Source organism: Cornus florida, unplaced genomic scaffold (genome assembly GCF_030987335.1).
Source record: "Cornus florida cultivar Cherokee Brave unplaced genomic scaffold, ASM3098733v1 CherokeeBrave_3.0.0_Hap2_Chr10, whole genome shotgun sequence".
Classification (NCBI taxonomy): Eukaryota; Viridiplantae; Streptophyta; class Magnoliopsida; order Cornales; family Cornaceae; genus Cornus; species Cornus florida.
In genome coordinates, this window is record NW_026775580.1 from 92,603,687 (window position 1) to 92,617,535 (window position 13,849).

Below are 13,849 nucleotides of genomic sequence, written 5' to 3' on the forward strand. Positions count from 1 at the left end.
GTCGCAGTGGTGGAAGGTGGCGGTGGACAACAGATGATGAGCGCTCAAATGTGACACATATTAGCACCTAAGCGAGGGTATTTTAGTCCATTCATCTATCTTTATTTTTCCGTTTTAGTACTTATTTGTGTTTTTGTCTATTTCAGGTTAATAAGGTTCAAACGGGCTAAAAATGGTCTATTACAGCCTTTTTGGAATTAAGCAAAAGTTCCAGAAATATTTCAGAAAAATCCAGAAAAAAAGTTAAAAATGCTGAAAATTTGGATCGATTGAAGATTTATTCTATCAATCGAAGATATTTTGGATCGATCGATCGAAGATTTCTTTAATCGATCAAAAATGTGCTGGGAGCGAACTGTTTTATTCATATGCTCCCGAACTCTACCCACCACATAGTTGCGGGATTAGATATTTTAAGGGTTTATTTTCTGACTTGTTCACTACTCCAAGGACATTTTATAAAGGGGGAATTTGTAATACCCCCTAGTTTTAAAAAGAATAAAATTGGAATTTCAATTATCTTTATTGTTTTTTTTTTTTTTTATGTGGCTAGTTGCTTAAATGTTTAATTGGTTTATTTGTTTTAAACTGTTAGTTTTGTATTTGAATTGCCTTATTTAGTTAAGTATATTTTAATTAAATTAATTGTATTATTGGTTGTTATGCTTACTTTAAGTGTATTATTAATTATTTTCTTGCATGGACATAACTGTTTAATTAAATTAAGTGTATGAATTATCTTTTAGGGTTTTAGTATTTTTATGGACTTGCCGACATAATTAATTAGGATTTACGTCTAGGGTTTTTATTGACTTAGGATTTGGAGTTAGTTATAAATATGTAACTTATACGTCCCTAGGGTTTGATAACCCTATTCACGACACAGTGAAAATACAGAGAGTTTGGAGAGAATTGAACGAGAGTAAAAACAGAACAAAACTTAGAAGGAGAACAGAGAGGGCCAAGGGAGAGTTGTGGTGGATTAAACCAAAACCATAGGAGGCTTGAAGGTGGTCAGTGGTTGCCGAAAATTAGGAAGACGACAACACAGTTTTGAGACCAAAGCTACAGGCAAGTTCTTCTACTTTCTCCTTCCCTTTGGCTTGTATTCTGTGCACCTAGGTAGTCTCTAGGGTTAAATAAATTATAAACTAAAACTTACATGTTAATTGTATGTTATATTGATAATCTGTTTGGGTTGTAATCGAATCTATTACAGAATTCGTACACATCTGTTTTCAGTTTTATTGGAAAAGCTTGTTAGTCCGGTTGTAATTTTAGACTCTAGGGAATTTGTTGAGTCTTAAATGGATCTTGCATGATTATTATATGTCAAATTTCATTATCTGTTGTCTGAGAAAGTGGTCTGAAATAAATTCGTTATTATCTGTTCCAGTTTTGCTCATTAAGCATGCTAGTAAATTGCTTAATTAAATCTCTGTATTTGATTTCAAATTGTTATTCTAAAACCACTGGGAGTCTGTTTTGGTATTAATAAGACCCTAGGATAAGTTTTAGAAATCAACTGAAGGGTGGAAATAGGCCGGAGAAGAAGCAGAAGGACGAGGACGGAGCAAACGGGGACTGGAAGCTCTCAAAGGAGGTGAGAGCCGGCTCCATGGATGTGGGAGCCGGCTCCCACACTCATTGAGCCAGCTCTACATTCTTAGAGCCGGCTCCAGGCTCAAAAAAGAGCCTGCTCTTGGAATTTAGAGAGGCTCTTTCAAATAGTAATTTTCTGAAAAAAATTCTACGAACTGTTTGGATACTATTGGAGCATGGGAACATTTCTATTGACTTTAGGGTTTTACAGAGGGATTAGAAGGTTAAATTTGAGAGTTATTAAGTCCTTAAATTGAGTAAGCTTGACCTCTAAGTGAATGAAATTAACAGTGTGCTAATTTAACAATTGTGCGTACGGGTAACGGCTGGAAGGAAATTTATTGTCTAATTTTAATTTGACAATTTAAGGGGCTATAATATAGTTCTAAATTAAAGTTTAAATGTGTGATGGAGTCTTTTGAATAACAATTAGACTTGTAGCTTATTGGGGCTCTGTGCTAACAGATTAAACAGAATATCAGTATACAACTTAGCACGCGGTTACCTGATGGAGAAAATTAAGTTGCTCAAATTAATCTAGCAATTTATGGGACTATAATGTGATTTAAAAACTTATTTTTAATGCATTATAGAGTCATTGATATATTAGATGTGATCTACGCATGCTATGGATGCTAGTTGTTGAACCTTTAAACCGTTTCCTGCAAATACATGGTTTAACTCTTGGATTTAAATTGCTGAAACTATAAATAGTCTTCTGTAATTATTTGGGATGGTTCTGGATTGTAAATTGCTATACTGTTATTTATAGGTTGTAATTTACATGGTTTGGATGTTAATTGTGGGATCTTAGATATTATCTTACAAGTAATTGGATTATGGTTTTGAGCTGTAATTGCTGTAGTGTTGTATAAACTATTCTGCAATTACCTGGCTTTTGGTTTTAGTTATTAAATTGTTGTACTGTTATTGATAGTCTGTAATTTTATTCTAAGGTTTTGGATTATTATTCTAGTTTCTCTTCAGCAATTTATTTATTCTTGTTTTTCTTATTTGTATTCTGTGTTCGATTATTGCTAATTGATTTGATATCCTCGGGTTATCGGGCGTGGGCCTGGCCAACCCGCATACGGAAATTCGGGGGTATCACTGTTGGTATCAGAGCACTCCAGGTTCTAGTGTCCTTAGGAGTGTTTTCGTTATAGGACTTCCGCGTTGCGTCTCTTAAAAACTTAGAGCCATATTAGGATTTGTTGTACTTTTGTGCTACACTTAGTTTATTTATCGGTTAGGTAGACAATTCATACATGAATTTGATGGTCCATGCTTAATATTGCAATAGTAGACGTATTTTGTTTACAATAATGTTTTTCCCAAATTATTTGAAAGTGTGTGATTTGGTGAACAAGTTTGGTGGCAATTTCAATAGACCCCAAGACCTCACTTCTCATCTCTTAAATCCCTAACTCAACTTAGTTTATTTTAATTGCATTTTAATTTCCTTGCATCTTAGTTTAATCAACCGATCTCTCTCTTTGCAATCAATTGGTACATTAGAGTCGAAGTTAAATTCCAACACGTATAATCTATGTGGACGATCCCTACTCACTATACTTCAGTAGTTATAGTGGTGGTTTTATAAATGTAAATTTGACTGGAAAGGCTTCTGAAACCACATTCATATTTTGACCTTGCGAAGCGACCTCTCACATTACAAAGTCCGTTTTCTAAACACATAGAAGAAAGGCTCGTCAAATTTTGGCGCATTTGCCAGGGATTAACGGTTTTGTTGGAATTAAACTAGACAATAGTGTTCATTAGACTGCTTCTATTTTTATTTTATTTTCCATTGCATATTCGTTTCTCATTCTTGATATTATTTGTCAATTAGGTACTTGTAATACCCCTGATTTTGTAAGGGTTATAATTGAAATTTTAATATTTATTTTATTGTTTTCATTATTTATTTTAATTATTTTTTGGTATTTATGTGGCTAGGTGCTTAATTGTTTTATTTTTTTTTTGTTTCCATTTGATTTAAATTTAAATTTTGTATTTGAAGTTGCCTTATTGGATTAATTATTCTATTTAGTTTGATTGTGTTTTATTTTTCTGTGATTGTGTTAGGTTCGGTTTAAATGTTGTGTGATTTTATTTATGGAATTAAAGGAGCTAATTAGGTTAAAATTATAAATGAATTAAATTGTAATGTTAATTAGGGTTTGAGTTTGGTACATCTCACGCCGACTAGAATTTAGTTTTCCATCGTGGATTAGGATTTGGGTTTAGGGTTTCTTGGGGCTTATATATATATATATATATACTGCTATGGTCTTCAAAGGGTGGAAACCTTATACACGTACAATATAATGGAGAGAGAACAGAGAGGGAACAGAGAGAGATGGTGAGGAAATGTAATACCCCTAATTTCAAAAGGGATAAAAATAGAATTTAAATTTTATTTTTGTGCATTTTAAATTGATTTTGTATCTATATGCTTATGTGTCCAATTGTTTGTTTATTTTAATTCATTGTGTTATTTTTTTTTATTGTTTGTTTATTTTAATTAAGGGTGTAATTCTTTATTTGTTTGTTTATTTTAATTAATTGTTTTATTTATTTTATGTGTTTTAAGTGATTCGTTACTTGCTTATTTGATTTAATTAATGGGTTTTATTAACTTAATTATTTATTAAGTATTTAATTTTTGAACAGGGTAATTATGTAATTCCCATTAACTGGGGTTTTAGATACGTTTTAGTTAGGGTTTTTGGAGCCGTCTCATAAGCATCTGATATGTAACTAAACTGGGTTACTTTGTGGGCCGACGAAGTTAGGGCTCTGTAGATTAGGGTTTTAATCTAGCAATTATAAATACCTCAGTATATGTTAAACCTAGGGTTACATATTGTCGTAGCTTTTACACGGAAAAGTCTACCGAATAGAGAGAGTTACAGAGGGAGTTTTGGTGAGAACAGAGTAGTTTGTGAGAATTTCGACTGGGTTCCAAGGTTTAACCAAGGAGAAGGAATGAGCAGATCTTTTAGGAGGTTAGACAAGTTTCAGTGGATGTTGAAAAAACTGAGACCAACGGCAACAAGGGTTTGTTTGCAAACCTATTCAGGCAAGTTCTATCTTCCTCTTTCCCTTTGGGCCGTGTTCTGTGCACCTAGATAATCTCTAGGGTTTAATCAAGCAAAAACTGGAATTGATATGTTTAGTATGTGTTATATTGTTGGTCTGTATGTGTTGAAATCAATATCTGTTACAGTGTATGTAAGTGTTGTTTCAGTTTTCTGTACTTTAAGCATATGGTTTTTATCGTAGCCTTAGTTTCTGTATTTGATTGCAACTCTTGTAGACACAATATAGGAACTCTACTGGGGTTATACAAAACTCATAGGGATGTTATTATTCTGTTTTAAATACGTGTGCAATCTGTTCTGTTTCTATTTCTGCATATAGTTTCAGTTTTGATACTAAAAGCTTGGTAAGTTCGATAGCAACCTTAAGCTTAGTAATTGATTTAAATTACTGTAATCAAACCTTGGAGATGTTAATAGAGTGATAATAAACCCTTAAGATCAGTTTAAGAAATAAACAGAAGGGTAGGGACTGACCAGAGAACGAGCAGATAGGTAAAAACGGAGTAGAGATGAACTGGAGGCTCTCAAGAAGGAGAGAGCCGGCTCTAGAAAGTCAAGAGACGGCTCCCCTTCAGCAAGAGCCGGCTCCTAGGGAATTGGATCCGGCTCCAATAGGGGAAGAGCTAGCTCTTCTATTCCAAGAGCCGGCTCCAATTTGTTTTACGTCCAGAAAGTGTTTTCTAGGGCTCTGTTTGGTGTTTTGAGCACTGTTTGAGCTTCTGAGTGATTCTAATGAACTGTAGGGACTTAACAGAGGATCTAAGTTGTTAATTCTAAGTGTTATTAAACTTATTGTTGTATGGTTTAAGTCTCTAAGACAAAGGATGAAGCAGTGTAAAAATATACAACGGTGTATGCTACTAACAGAGAAAGGAACTAAATGGCTTGATTAAATTTTAGAAATTTAATGAGACTTCACGGAGGGATTAAATAGTTAATTTCTGGATGTTATTAAGACCCTAAAATGATTTAAGGTTAATTCTAAATTAACGGATCAAACTGTATAACACTTATGTACATTGTATACGGTTAGTGGATAGAAGAAGTTTTAAATACTTAAGCTTATTTTTAGGCATTCCAGTGGGATTTAATATATTTATAAAATAGTTTTAAATATATTATAGGGTCATTGATGTGTTAGATGTGGATTCTGTGGATTCTGTGGATATATTACCGTCAGTTCTCTGTGGATTCTGTAAACATTTTATTCTAATGGGGCTCAACCGATAATTGAAATCTTAGTGCTTAGAGATAAAAATGGAAGAATATTAACAAACCAACTTGGTGAGATTGATTTTTCAATCCTTGAAGCTGGTCTAATAATCTCTCATTACCTGTTCCAAAACCTATATAAATTTGTTATACATATAAGCACAATGAGTTGCATGGACCATTTGTTCCGGTGAGAAGACCGAGCATCAACGACCCAATGGTAGTGACCAAACCAGACGGTGAAGATGAAGAACTTTGAATTCCGTCAAGAAAAAGATGAAGAACTTCAGTGACCCATCATCTCCGGCGAGTTGAGGACCCTTGCCCAGATCAAGTGTCCATTATTACACAATGGTCAAGTCAATATTAATGGGTGGTCATGGTTTGTCACTTCTATAGCTCTTATGAAAAAAAAAAAAAAAAATTTATTCAATGTCCAAATTTAGAATTAATGAATTATAAGTTTTCAAGGTGATATGTAATTAATGTATTGTTTTCTTTTAAAATTATTAATTTGTCTTAGTTTAAGGGCTAGTTTGGTATGAAGAAATGAAATAAGGTAGGAATGAAATGAACTAGGGAATGAAATGAGAACCCATTCATTCGTTTGGTCATGACTTAAGAAGGAAAATTAAACGTAAATATATATTTTCGATGTATATTTGGAAATTAAAGAAGAAATATCAAGAAAAAATTGACTTCTGTTGGATCTCCTAAGTAAAGCCATTTTTAATGTTATTTTGGGCGAATTTCAAAAAAAAACCCTTGACTATTACCCATTTGTAAGAAACCCCATTGTGAATGTTTTTGGCAAGAAACTCCCCTCAACTATGAGAAGGGGGTGATTTAACTTATCTCCGTTTAACAATCTGAATTTTTTCTAAACAAATTACCCTTACATTTGGGTTAGTAGCTTCAGTTGTGTCTTCACCAAAAAAATAAAAAAATCTCCCACACTTTCTAATAACTGTAAGAAAAAAAGAGAGCAATATATATTTACCACCCATTAATCAACCAAATGGAGCGCAGTTCAATGACCTAGCTTAAAAAACAATATATCCCTTAGAGAGAGAGAGTGCTTCGGAGTTTTTTGCAAGCAGCATACTGGAGATTCCTGTGTGTTCATTTTCGTCGCTGAGTAAATATCTTGTAAATATCTTGTAAATATCTATAAATAGGAGATGGAATGAAATGAAGGGGGATCTTTTTTGGGTTGAGGTGTAAGAATTCTAGAGAGAGAAAGTGGAGAAGGAATTTCTTGCATCTTCAATTGGCGCCGTCTGTGGGAAACGCATGGAAGTTTGGTTGATCAATGAGGAATATCGAATGGATTCAAACCAATTCGGTTGATCGAGACTCGATCTTTGGGATTTGAATCCAGAGCTGAGCGATTGTGACCTGCTCTGGAGGAATTACAATTCTTGAAGCTTTGGAGTGACTTCAGATCTACGAGTTGTTTGATTGTGGCAGGATCTGATGGATTTAGAGTTCAGACAATTCAGATCTCGTAAACAGTGAGCATAATTCGGAGAATTAGAAGCCAGATCTAAAAAATTCCTACTCACGAAGCTCAGATCTACTCGCGAGCTTGAGATTAATGCCTTTACTCCGTTCGGGAATAATGATAGGTGAAAGCTCCAATCCGATGGAGGCTGTCCAGCAAACAAAGTTTGAAGAGTTGATGAACTTGATTGAAGCTCTCAGAAAAGAAAATGCAGAATTGAAAGCTGGACTGCAACATCGGCAAATACCTGCGGTTTCGCATCCACCTCCGGTCGGAGAAGGAGGTGTTCAATCCAATATCGCGCATCAAGGCGATCAGAACGAGAACAATCAGTCAGCTCACCACCGTGATGAAAGGATGATGGACAATTTGCCGCCAAATGTTCGTCGAGTTGAAGATCACGAAGGATCGACTCACGTTGATCCGCAGCGGGAAAGGTTTGACCGAGAGGAAGTGATGGAGGTTGATCGCCGTCGAGTAGCGTCGCCTTGGCAAAGAGAGTTCATAGAGGAACGGTCGTTCGATCCGTCTTACCGGCCCTCCATGGTTACTGTCACTCATCACGGTTCGGAGGGCAGAACCGTAACTCACAGAGCTACCGCTGGACTCCAGAGAGAGAATGAAGCTCTCTGATCCGCAGCTCGGACGGTGGATTCACCATTCACCGACGAGATCTTGAATGCGCCGCATCCAAGGAAGTTTGCTATGCCAGTCTTTATTCTGTTTGACGGAACGACCGATCCGATCGATCATGTGTATCATATCCAGTTGAAAATGGCCCTGAATACGGAAAACGACTCTTTAATGTGCAAATGTTTCCCTACAAGCCTGGCCGGACCGGCGCTCAGCTGGTTCAAAAACTTGCCTAGGAGCTCCATTGGCAGTTTCAGGGACCTGTGCGATCGGTTCATAAGCCAGTACTATGGGAACAAACGCCCGCCGAAGGACATCTCGAGCCTGTTCACGATGCGGCAGCACAAGGATAAACGTCTCCAGGCCTTTCTTACCAGGTTTAATCTCACTAAGAGTATGGTGATCGAATGCCACCCTTCTACGGCTGTTCAAGCCTTCAAGTTAGCCATGACACGCGGAACTCCGTTTCACACCAGTCTGGTAGTGAACACGCCGGCTACCATGGATGAACTCAATGAGAGAGCCGATGGCTTTGTGCGCCTCGAAGAAGAGGAGGCAGCTAATGCTCGGACAACGTCGCTTGTGTCGACCGAGGAAAAGTCCAAGGCAAAGATCAGGCAGAAGCAGGCTCAGCCGCAACGTCAGACCACTTGGAAGGCCGAAAAAAGGTCCAGGGAGGAAGAGTTGATTACTCCGCTGAAGGTCACTCTGGCGAGGCTGTATCAGGAGAACAAGGACAAGTTTCATCCACCACTGCCAATTAGACAACCGCTCGAACAGAGGGATCAAACTAAACATTGTGCTTTTCATTCTGATTTCGGACATCAAACTAACGAATGCAGGAACCTGAGGAGGCAAGTGGAGATGTTGATAGCTAGAGGGGAGTTTGCGAGTTATGTTCAAGGCTCGGCGATGGAGCAGAATCGACCGGTGGAACAAATAAAAAGGAGTCATAAACAAAGCTCCCACAATTCGCAACCAGTTCGTATAATCAATGCTATCCATGGTCGACCCGAGCCTAGTGAAGAGTCAGATGAGCTGCTCCGGGTGCGCCTGCGGCAGGCGCAGATGAGGAAAAGGGTCGGCAATGTGACCACTCTACACCAGCAGAGCCCGTCAATGCAGATAAAGTTCGACTGGACAGACCTGCAGCGTGTTCAACTGCCTCATGACGACCCGTTGGTAGTCAGTTTGACAGTGGCAGATTGCTTGGTGCGCAGAGTTCTGATCGATCCTGGGAGCAGTGCGAATGTTATGCCGAGGGACACATTTGACAGGCTCGACATTAAACCAGAGAGGCTCAAGCCCACCGGAAATCCCTTATTAGGGTTCGATGGGAAGAGGGTGGAACCCGTCGGGATGGTGGAAGTAGAAGTTCAAGCTGCAGAACGAGCTCTTATGGAAACTTTTGTGGTTGTGGAAATTCACCCCTCGTATAATCTCCTGATGGGAAGAGGATGGATTCACAGAGTCCGAGGTGTACCCTCAACTCTGCATCAGGTCATGAGGTGCCTCGGGCCCGATGGAGATAAAGTAATAGACATTCGGGGGGATCAGGTCGCAGCCAAAGAGTGTTATTCCGTCACACTAAAGCATGCTGGGAAAGGAAAGGCGCCCGTCCGTTCGACAAGCCCCAGATAGCAATTACAGGAACCTCCGCTCGAGCAGAATAGGGTGGAGGAGTCAGCCGACTTGACTGAGGAGCCCCTTCTGGATGTGCAGATCGATTAGTCCAGGCCAGAACGAACTACCAGAGTAGGTATAAGACTGACCAGAGAAGAGCAGCAAGAGCTAGTGGATTTCTTGTCCCACAATGTCGACGTATTTGCATGGAGTCACCTAGACATGCCTGGAATTAGTCCTTCCGTATCCTGTCATTCCCTGAATGTCAATCCTAATTTCAAACCAGTGAAACAGAAGCAGCGAAGATTTGCTCCAGAACGTAATCAGATCATAGCGGAAGAAGTCGATAGGCTGCTTGATGCGGGATTTATCAGAGAAGTGCACTACCCTGAGTGGTTGTCCAACGTCGTTGTGGTGCAGAAGAAAAATGGGAAATGGCGAGTATGCATTGATTTCACCAATTTGAACAAAGCCTGTCCGAAGGACAGCTTCCCGTTGCCTAAGATTGATCAAATGGTGGATGCCACCACTGGGTATGAGCGTTTAACCTTTCTGGACGCATATTCAGGTTATAATCAGATTCCTATGGACCCCGCAGATGAAGAAAAAACTTCTTTTGTCACCGAGCGAGGAACATACTGCTACAAAGTTATGCCTTTCGGGCTAAAGAATGTGGGAGCAACTTATCAACGACTTGTTAGCAAAGTTTTTAAGAATCAAATGGGTAAGATTGTCGAAGCCTATATTGATGATATGGTGGTAAAGAGTAGGAAAAAGGATGATCATCTGAAGCATCTGCAAGAGGTATTTGATGTACTAAAGCGATATGGGATGAGGCTCAATCCGACCAAGTGCTCGTTCGGTGTGAGTTCCGGGCAGTTTCTGGGACACGTGGTCAACCGCAGGGGCATCGAAGTTAGCCCCGCTCAAGCAGAGGCTTTGATTAAGAATGCCGAGCCAAAGACGATCAGAGAGGTGCAAGCCCTAACAGGACGAATAGCTGCATTAAGTCGATTTATTTCAAAATTGTCAGACCACTGCAAACCATTCTTTGACACGATTCGGAGCCATGGAAGGCAGGTCTGGGGGGATGAGCAACGACAGGCATTGACTCATTTGAAGCAATATATGCAGAATCCACCAGTCCTGTCAGCCCCAGAACCAGAAGAAAAGTTATTTCTATATCTTGGAGTATCTGGTGTCGCGACGAGTGCCGTTCTGATTCGTTGCAAGGAAGGGGTGCAATACCCGGTATTTTATGTAAGCAAAACACTGATGGAGGCAGAAAAAAGATACTCAAAGGCCGAACGGGTGGTACTTGCACTTGTAAATGCAAAAAGAAAGTTGAGGCATTATTTCGAATCCCACCCCATAGCTGTTCTAACAACTTTCCCAATCAGAACGCTCATGCACAAGCCAGAGCTCTCGGGCAGAATGACAAAGTGGGCCATAGAGTTGAGTTCATTTGACATAATGTATGAGCCGAGAACAGCTGTTAAAGGGCAAGCGGTAGCCGATTTCCTACTAGAATGTGATGCCGAAGATACGGAAGAGGACCTTAGAAGCGGCTCTTGGAAACTTTTTGTGGATGGCTCCTCTAACCAGATGGGGGCTGGGATTGGGATCAAACTGCAAACCCCAGAGGGTACTTCCTTGAGCCAAGCACTCAGACTTGAGTTCCGAGCCACCAATAATGAAGCGGAATACGAGGCGTTGCTAAATGGATTAAAGTTGGCCAGAGAGCTACAGATCAAAAGTTTGACAGTGTATAGTGACTCGCAGCTGATTGTTCGGCAGGTAAATGGTGAGTACGCAACCAAGGATGACATGATGGGGGCATATCGTTCTGCCGTTCTGCGTAGAGCCAAGGACTTTGCAAAGATTGAATTCATACAGTTACCGAGGGAACAGAATGCAGATGCAGACCGTTTAGCATGCAGTGCTTCGAGTTGCGGTGAAACATTGGCGAGGGTGATTCCAGTAGGAATAGTGACCCAGCCATCCATTTTCGAAGAACCGATGGACTCTGACCCTTGGCAAGTCAACGTCATACCGTATGAACCGAGTTGGATTGACCCAATCATTACCTATATTCGAGATGGCGTTTTGCCTATGCAAAGGGATGAAGCTAGGAAACTCAAAAAGAATGCTGCCAAGTACGCCATCGTGCGGAACCAGCTGTACAGAAGGTCCTATTCTGGCCCGTACTTGAAATGTGTCACCCCCGCGGAGTCGCAGCAGGTATTGCGAGCTATTCATGAGGGTGTGTGTGGCAATCATTCTGGGGGAAGATCGTTAGCGCATAAAGCAATGACACAAGGGTATTTCTGGCCAAACATGTCAAGAGATGCGGAGGAGTTCTCTCGAAGGTGCGATAAGTGCCAACGATATGGACCATTGATCCACCAACCACCTGAGGAATTGCACGTAATGGCCTCGCCGTGGCCTTTCGCGCAATGGGGGATGGATGTGGTCGGTCCTCTGCCAACTGCAAGAGCTCAGAACAAGTATGTGTTACTGGCCACGGATTATTTCACTAAATGGGTGGAGGCAGAACCGTATCCTAGCGTGACTCAGACTCAAGTGAGACGATTTATCTGGAACAACATTATCTGCCGCTTCGGTGTTCCCAGAACAATAGTCATGGACAATGGCACAAACCTCGACAGCAGGCAAGTAAGAAAGCTGCTGGAGGAGTATGGAATCAACCAGAAGTTGGCTGCAGTAAGTTATCCTCAGGCCAACGGACAAGCAGAAATCACAAAGGGGAAAAATTGTCTTTTGACAACAAAGAGTTAAAAAATTAGGATATCATAGACCATCTTTAGGGTTTCTAGGATATCTTTTAGGCCCAAATTGTATTGTAAAGTATAAGGTTTTGTTTGAGTCCATCCTCCTTTGAGAATTGGCTGCATTGATGACATTGGCATGGAGGATGATCTATTATTGGTTCATGGTCAGAGATGATCCAAATTGACTGACTATGTACTGTTCTGGCTGAAGTGAACACATGAAACGACTCAAACTAGTCGGCTAGGGCGACAAATTTTGAGTAATAATTTTATTTTATATTCTTTTTTCTTTTTTCTTTTTTTGTTCAATGGTGGTGTCCATTTATCCTCTCTCACATGCTGAGTCCCACACCATTCACGAGGAACCTAAATCTGGTCTTCATGGATCAGAATGACCTATCAACGTAATTGCTGGATCTGGGCCTATTCCTTCGTAAGCCTTGGTCACCTTTGATGGGCTTACTCTCGTTCGGCCCATATGGCAGTGTCCTTCTATGGGCTGGCCCAGCTGTACGGACTGAATGCTATGTTTGCGAGTCGGATCTGGCCCATGTCATCCGGGGCCTCCTCACTATCATTCCTGAAACTCCCTTGAATTCTTGCAATTTACTGTTTTATGCACTTTTAATTTCCTAGCTTAAGTGACATCCAACAAAACCTCTATACACCCTTCATCATTCTAAGAATGATTATAGACATTTAGGTTGTATTAGACTAGCGTAGTCCCTGTGGTTCGACTTACCCGACCAATAGCCCTATTTTACAATGATTCGTGCTATTGCGAAGGTTGATGTTAATTGACCAACCGATCAATTTTTGGCGCCGTTGCCGGGGACTGCAAACGGTTTAGCAACCGAAGTTTCTAGGGTTAAATTTAGTTTGATTGTGAATATTGTGTCTTGTGAATATTCCTTGTGTGTTTTGACCACCTTTGTGTTTTAAGTGTTGTAAGATTCTAGGGACTCGAAGCTCGCCGTGGGAATGCTAGCAAATTGTAAGTCTAGAGGACCCCAGGTAAGTCTCGTGACTTCTAGTTTCGAGTTGTGAATATTGTGCATGTGTTAAATTTAGTTTTAGTTTAGTTGTGAAGCCCTTGTTGAGGCTCTTATCCTGTTTAAATTTTGTGTTAAAGCATCGGTCCTTGTCGTGGCCATTTACATTTTCCGTCTTGATAATTGAGGAGAAAGGGAACATCGTATGTGGAGTTGTGGTTGATGAATTGCTTTGTTGAGTATATGCTTTATTGTTGATGTTCGGTCGTAGGTCACTTTCCTTACCCACAATCGATTCGCCCATTGATATCAATTCTCTTGAAAGAACTCTTAGACGGAACCTTAGGGAACCCACTCTTACAAGGGACCTTGAAACTGAATTCA